General features: G+C 46.6%; 1 long non-coding RNA gene across 1 annotated transcript in view; it reads left to right on the forward strand.

The window, feature by feature from the left end:
- LOC142568154 (uncharacterized) overlaps positions 1-4,310 on the forward strand; it is a 72,494-nt gene extending 68,184 nt beyond the window's left edge. Inside the window, exon 5 of the long non-coding RNA XR_012825373.1 lies at positions 4,101-4,310. This is a non-coding gene — a long non-coding RNA (uncharacterized LOC142568154). The remainder of the gene's footprint in view (positions 1-4,100) is intronic.
- The last annotated feature ends 2,021 nt before the right edge of the window (positions 4,311-6,331 follow it).

The raw sequence follows: 6,331 nt of genomic DNA on the forward strand, positions 1-6,331 counted from the left end.
TTATTCAAGGCGTTGACAAACAATAAGTTCGTAACGTTTAATTTAACTAGCTTAGAATGCGCCGTGCTCTAAGGTAAAAGTGTTTGTTCCTTTCCTTGGTTGCTAAACGAGTACATTTACACTACATAGGACACATACATGGAGCATAAATAAGAGAGGTAAGTGAGTAAATGAGAAATCTCAGGGTGTCATTTACTGGCAAAGCATGCGTAATGTGCAGCGTCGACAAGCCCTCAAGTACGCACCTGAACTGCTCACGCTGGTAAGGCAAGTTGCCCGCCAGGACCCTGAGGCCGATTGTGAAAGATGTGTTAGAGATGGCGTAAGCGTGGTGAAGCGATCTCAGGCATTCAGAAAAACAGTTTAAACGAAGAACGTTGTGGTCTGTTTGACGGCACATTATTTTGCGCTTTTACCTGCTCACAAAGACGGAGGCTTTGATGTTTTACCCAACGTAATTTTTTTAACGGAAAGGCTACACCAGCAGTGCAGTCTCTTCTTAAACTTGATGACGCCACGTGCTTTACTAAAGTCAAATATCAAGTTATATGAAGTTGCTGACCCGGCGTGACTGCTGTTAGGTTGCTGACCCGGCGTGGTAGGAGGACATTTCTACCCCCCCCCCCCCCCCCAACAATTGAAGAAAGTTCAGGCTAGCACAATCACAATTCCGCAAACCCGTTCGTATCCCACTCCTCGGTCCCTTAACAGGATAGACCTGGACCACTCACAGTCGTGCCTCAAATGTGATCCTGACTCATGCTCTTTAAATCGCATGCTCTGGCTGTGCCCAACCCTTAACACCTCTACACCCACCACGAAAGAGCAATGGGAGGAAACTCCCAAGAGCAGCAATCTACATATTCAATTGCAGGCTGTCCAGAAGGCCCACAACATTGCGGCGGGAATTCGTTCCCATCGTAGGCGGAGCCACCCACTAAGACCAATACTGTGGCTCCCCTATATCCCGGTTTTCCAGGACTCATAAAGTTCGTGTCATGTGATGTCCTTAAAAGCACGCAGCCCGAATTCCACATGGAACGGAGGGCCGAACGTTCCAAAGCCTTACATTAGAAATTCCACGGTTTCAAAGACGTAGTTTATGTAGACGCAGCAGAACACATAGAACGCCACTCTATGTCCCTCGCAGTTGTGGACTCCTCAGGTCAAATGCGCACTGGTCGTTCAATTTTAACCAGAGCACTGAAACAGCGGAAGAGGCAGCTCTCACTCTGGCAATAGCCTCCACATATTCTCATTACATTATTAGCGATTCCAGAGCAGAGGTACGCCATTTTGCGAAGGATCAGGTGTCGGCTCCCGTAAAACACATAGTAGACAAAAACCAACACCCATGACCAATCCAGATCATTTGGGCACCAGCACACTCCTCCCTACCCGGCAACGATGCCGCCCACACCGCCACTCGAGGATTCGCCAAACGAGCACCCGGACGGCTCACGCTAGGATCAGAGAGGAATCGCATGGTCAGTTACCAGGAAATTACGCAGCACTACAGGTTAGCCAGGGCAGTGTACCCACCAGCACACAAATCGCTGAACGAGCGATAAGAAGTACCTTGGAGGCGACTTCAGACGAACACCTACCCCAAGCTTATCACCACTACGACCCGGACTAATACCCTAATACGTGTAACCATTGTAAGAAAAAAGCGGATCTGTTCCACATTTTGTGGTGATGGCCAGCTGAAAATCACACAAATCACGAATTGAGTAATACTGAGCAGTGGGAGGCCGTGTTGCTGAGCGCCAACCCTTACCTGCCGGCCAAGTTCATCAAGAGAGCTGAAGAAGCCGCCCGGGCCCCGGAGCTCGTGGTTGCCTAACGATAAGAGTATAGGCTTGGGTTACTTGGCAATACATAGTTACACTGGAAGCATAGCGGGGGAAAGACGATCGACAAAGACAAGACAGGAAAAGCGCTAGCGCTTGTCTTGTTTTCCAATAAAGTCTTTACTCACTCTTCTGGCGCGTCGCTGGTTTTAGACAAGAGCAAGTAGTGGAGTGCGGCTTAGGAGATGAGGTGGAGGAGAGAAACGATGGAGTAGATTAAGTGAAGGGACCTAGAAATGAAACTGCTGTGCTCCCAATTGTGCTTGGTTGTTCCACAGTCGTATACCGTATTTAGCACCTAGAGTCACTGCTGAACGCGTATTTTGTTTGAATAGCGAGCCCTAGACCGCACTAGTGCAGATTGCCATCGATCTATTCTACAGCTTGTTGATTCCCCTGTTTGTTTGCGCAAAATTCTACGTGGTGGGAAGGTATGCATTTACAATAAGCCCCTTTGCACATATTGAAACTATGGTAGTCTGGAGGTAGCACGAAGTTCTGTAGGATGCTATTGTGCAAAATGCTGTCTCTTTAAGGACCCGCTGTGTTGTAGGCAACTATCTGAATCGTTCATGCGTACGTCCGACGTAGCTTTAGAGGCTTCGATCTTTTATACAAGAAAACTAAGCACAACTCACTCGAAAAAAATAAAATGCAGATGATTATGCGCAGATAGAGTTACGTACTTCCCTCCATCAAGACTAACTTGCACATGAAAATGAACTTTATGTGGGCTTCATATACTGGACGCTTGTGCTGAGCCTACAAAAAAGTCGCTTATAGGCTTATTCTTCACTGCATCCTTAAAGTCAGCAGGCAACAAACGTCGAATGAAATACATCTTGTTGCGAGACAACAAACGCAGCGTAGTATATGTAATCTATATATTGTACCGCGCAACAATACGACCAAACACACCATACTTTTAGGTACTTCAAAGGGCCACTGCAGCCAAGTATTAAGTCAATCTGGACTGTAAGATACCTTCATACAAACATCGCAGCTCTTGTTTCGTGTCACAAGAAGGCTTAGCTTAAGAGAAAATTGCCTCTGAAGGGTCCTCAGACCTTCAGCGCAATTGAAATCACCCGCTCCTGAGCTGGGGCATTTTCAAAGAAATGTAAAATGATCTCTTTTTTTGGGCTATGAGAACGTGCTCAGTCGAAAAGTCTTTATCGAATCTAAACTGAAGATTTATAAGGATTTGGTGCTTTTCAAGGGAGGGCAACATGCAAATATGAATCAATTTCTCAGAAGCTTTTGAATATCTGAAGTATGGATATCGGCCTTCAATTTTAGTGCTTATTTCTACTCCAGTCTGTGTGCAAGGTTATTTATTATCTTTGTGATCTGAACCTTTTTCCTAATTATTCTGTCATAAAGAACCAGGTTCAAAACGCGTTCGAGCATGACAGCTGTGACATTTAATGCTTCTCAACCCGTCGAATCTAAAGATCGCCTGCATTGCAAGAGTTGCTACATTTATTGAGGTAGCAATAATATGGACATTCCAGGTGCATTTCAACCGTAGTCATCGCGTGATGCTCCGTATAAAGTCCAAATATGATAACATCGTGGCCGCGCCGTATGCTGTAAGTGCGAGTGAAAGAGTGCGATGGTAAGCCGAGGATGGTAGCACGACCTCGCGCGCGCAAGGGAGGAAGACGGGGAGGAAGCGCGCCGTCTTCTGTTGCACTCGAGGCACCGGAGGAGGGGGGTGGGGCCGTACTACGTGGGTGGCGGCTGCATATGGCGTGGCTAGACGCGGCTGAGCGCAGCCGCGGAGGCATTATCTTGAAGACGATTGCGATGAGTACGTAGTCTACCGAAGAGCCAGAGACACTACCGAACGAATTAACGTGGGTCAATTCTGTCGCCCCTGCTGCCGTTCTTCCTCAAGCCAGCCTTTTGACAGCGCGTGCTCGCGATCAACGAGTGAATGTGTTAATTTTTGCCTGTGCGCGCACGGCACTATGCCTGTTCTTTTAGTTAGTAAGACAGTGTATAGAAGTTTACACAGCTGATAAACCTCTTATCCCTCCTTCGTATAGCTGTCTAACAATTTGCTTTCTTAACCGATGTTTCGCCTATCAGGCGAAACTGCGACTTCCTTAGGATTAGAAAAAACGCAACTAATTTAATAGGGGTCATTTACAGTACCATGACTACTATAATTTGCTTACGGACGCGCATGTGAAGGCCCTCGGACGCTAAATGAGATTGTTGATTCTTGTGTTTACATTGCAGGATCCATTTCTTTTACTAGCAGCATGGACCGCCAAACACGAATAAAGTTACTAAACCTCGTGGCGCTGGATGGTTTAACTGAATGCTGTAGTAAACAGGAATTTTCCGCCCATGGAACACTGACGAGTTTTTCATGTTCTTACTATACTGTTCCTACTACACTAACTATGTTGGTGAATAAACCTATGATTTCTGTTAATCTTGACTTTAGTCCTGGGGTTTCCTTACAACGACCTGTGCATGTCAAGCATCGTTTATTGCGATACTTGCTTCTGTTGCTTTACATGCTGTTGTACTGAACATGAATAAAGATACTGATCAACCACTAACGCACTTGTAAAGGTATATACAATATATAACATGCAGTAATACGCTACTTCCTTTTCCTGTTATGTTCATCCTTCATACTTTAAATTGTTTTATGCTTGTCACGTAGGTTCTCACCACTCAACTGCATTAAATCCTGATCAACAACTTTTATCATTTGCCTCTTGTTTTAGTCACACCTGTAAGGACTCACATTAAAAAGCCTCTTCATTCGGTGGAAGTTTTTGAATGATTGAAAACAACATCGCAAGTTAGCGATAATGCACTCATTGTGCAACTAGCCCGTAAATGTTACCGTGACCCGCTGATTGGGCGAATAATTTCAGTGCATAATAACGAATACGTTGCATATACCCTCTTAGCGCGGGAGCGTTTAAGTTTACCTTTATTTGCAAATAACCTATAACATAAAGGGTAGTAGGTTACTAAACCAACTTGATATTTGTGTTTTTGTTAATTTCCGTCGCGGCTAAATGTTACATGTGTCGAAGTAGCTATTTTAAAGGTTACTGCAACGCCAAATGTCTCGTACCCTATAGATTGTAACTTATATAAAGAAAGTTGTAATTCGTGGCTCAGGGGACCTATTGTAGGGATTAGAAGTATGCTGGTTATTGTGCTGCATTGCGAACCGGATATGATATTTTCATTGAGGACTAGCGTGTAAAATATCGTGTGCCGCCGAGCAGCGGAGGCAGGTTGGACAAAATTAAGATGGTGTTGGTGCCAGTCGGAATGTTTGTTTTTGCAACGTATAAAATAGTTTCAATCTTGCACGAGCGCATGCTCAAGTCAACCAGTAGCAATTCAGTGGTGTACTGCATATGTGTCATTATAATGTAAAAGCAAGCTACAGAAACATACATCGGAGAATGTTACGGATGTTCGATGTTTATTTACAGATGAAGACCGGGATGGATGAAAGGTCGCCATGATGTCGCTACCGAAAGGTTGCCTTGTCGGCTACTGAACTCGTTGTCCTCCTTTTCTTCTGTCTACTCCTCTCTTTGCCACGCGACAATCCCCCTTTCGCAGACGAAGCTGACTGGGAGAGTCACTGTTCTGTGGCGGGGTAGTAGCGCTTAAGGCTTGCAACATGAGCAAGCTGGGTGTTCTTGGAATGGATGGATGGAAACAACTTTGTTTTAAATCCGGCAAAGTTTAACGACCCGGGCTTAGGTCTCCCATGAGGGGACTTGGATGCCTTACCTCGTCGCCGCCTCTCGGGCCTGCTGGACAGCCCACTCTTGCGTCTTGAGGTTGGAGCTGCGCAGAGCTGCGGCCCATTTCGGCGCAAAAGACTCCGGAGCTACTGCCATTGTAGTTGATATAATACGACACTCCCACAGCATGTGTGAGAGCATCGCTCTAGTTTCCAGACGTAATTTGCGAAGAGCACTCGGTTACTGCGCGGGGAAAATGTGCCGCAATCGCACCGGACTGGGGAAGGTTTGTGTTTGCATATGTCGCCAGACGACTGCCTGGCGACGTGGGGGTGATAACCGCCTGCCTAGCTGGTAGTGCTTGGGGATGTCATTGTATCTGACCAAGCGTTCTCGCGTGTTTTGAACCAGGAGTTGCAAACTCGAAGAGGCACTGTCCGATTCTGCACGGTGGGTCAGTTCTGGCGCAGAGCGGTGTGCTACCTCGTTCAAGTTAGGGGGGCCCTCGTCGGTTGGGGTGGCGACGTGTGCTGGGAACCACATTATCGCGGTACTATGGAAGTGCTGTCGACGAGCTTTCCTTAGGATCTGGAGGGACTCGAAGCAAATGCGCATCCGCGCGTAGTTGCCAACTGCGGATTGTGAGTCGCTAAGTGCTACCTCGCAGAGGGGGTCGGTAATCGCTAGTGCAATCGCTACCTCTTCCGCTGTTTCTGGGTGTTCCGTTGCGACACTACACGC

Source organism: Dermacentor variabilis, unplaced genomic scaffold, assembly GCF_050947875.1.
Source record: "Dermacentor variabilis isolate Ectoservices unplaced genomic scaffold, ASM5094787v1 scaffold_17, whole genome shotgun sequence".
NCBI classification, from domain to species: Eukaryota; Metazoa; Arthropoda; class Arachnida; order Ixodida; family Ixodidae; genus Dermacentor; species Dermacentor variabilis.